This window comes from Martes martes (genome assembly GCF_963455335.1).
Source record: "Martes martes genome assembly, chromosome: 7".
Lineage (NCBI taxonomy): Eukaryota > Metazoa > Chordata > Mammalia > Carnivora > Mustelidae > Martes > Martes martes.
In genome coordinates, this window is record NC_137894.1 from 22563208 (window position 1) to 22564798 (window position 1591).

A 1591-nucleotide genomic window follows, 5' to 3' on the forward strand; every position below is an offset into this window, starting at 1 on the left:
TGTATGCATAGGTAAAATTTACTTAGCCTATATATCTTTCATGAGGCACATTACATAGTTTTCAAGATTTTATTATGATAGATGTCTGCACTGACACGTCTCTTCACACTTGTTTGTAAAGTATAAAATGATTGGGAACAAAAAAAAAATGATTGGGAACAGAGCACTAGCTTAAGGGAATGGGGAGGGGATTTTAGCTATTTAGTCACCATTAGCCCACCTTCCCCCTCAGTTCATTGACATGGAGAATTGAGAAATTACAAAGTTATGTAAAATTCTATGCAAATAGAGCTTCAGGATTATTCCCTTAGCTTTCATTCCTTAGCATTGTCTTTCACCATGTTACACATATGTAACAATTTTGGAGTTACCAAAGTGTCTCTTAAATTTGTAAAGGGTATTATTAGGGAAAAAAAAGAAAATCATTCTATCTACTTGCTCATCCCTGTTGTATGAAAGTGTTATTTTCCCCACTCTAGCTATCACTGATTATTGGTAAAAATTTCAATATACCCATGTAAAGGTTTTGTTTTTTGTAGGAATCCAAGTTCATTTTTCGTTTTATAGAAATTGAGTAGACAAATTTTCCAACTTAATTACTTATCCATTCTGTATTTGAGAGGTTAATTACATTATGATGGTTCTGGCATAATTTTCAAAATTTGCAAAAACAAAACAAAACAAAACCCAAAACAGTAGAAAGCATAAAAAGAGGGAAAGAAATCTAACCAAATTCAAATAATGGAGTATCTTTTTTTTTTTTTTTTAGGATTTTATTTATTTGTTTGACAGAGAGAGACATAGCAAGAGAGGTAACACAAGCGTGGGGAGTGGGAGAGGGAGAGCTCAATGTGGGTCTGGATCCTAGGACCCTGGAATCATTATCTGAGCCGAACGCGGATGCTTAATGACTGAGCCACACAGGCGCTCTAATACAGTACCTTTCAAAAGGCGTTTCCTCCTAGATTGGGTTTCGATGATCTAGCAATATTGCATTGACTGTGGTTTTGCATCAATTTAGCTTTTCCAAATCAGCATTTTTCTTTTTCTTTTTTGTTTTTTAAGATTTTACTTATTTATTTATTTGACAGAGAGAAACACAGCAGGGGGAGGAGCAGAGAGAGAAGCAGGCCTCCTGTGGAGCAGGAAGCCCCATGCGGGGCTCCATCTCAGGACGCTGGGATCATGACCTGAGCCAAAGGTAGATGCTCAAGGACTGAGCCATCCAGGCCCCAAATCAGCATTTCTGACATGGTATAGGAAGACATGAAGATGACTGTAAATCAGGATTTTTGGCCCACGGTGCCTGCAAAGATTTGTTGGGGAACCAAGAATTATTTCCTCAACATTTTATATATATTTAAGAAAGAGAAAAACGTTGCCATCGAACCCCAGGTGGTGGTGTCGTCCTTGGAGTCCCCCTCAAAGGGCGCTAATGCCTTGGCTACTTGGAGCCAAGCAAACATCACGCCCGGGTAATGCCAGTTAGCACAGGCGCTGGCACCCCTGCACTGCGGCAGGACCTCAGCACTGCGGCAAACTGTCGCGGTTGCGCAGCCAAAGGCGGAGGGGCGGTTTGCTGCGCATGCGC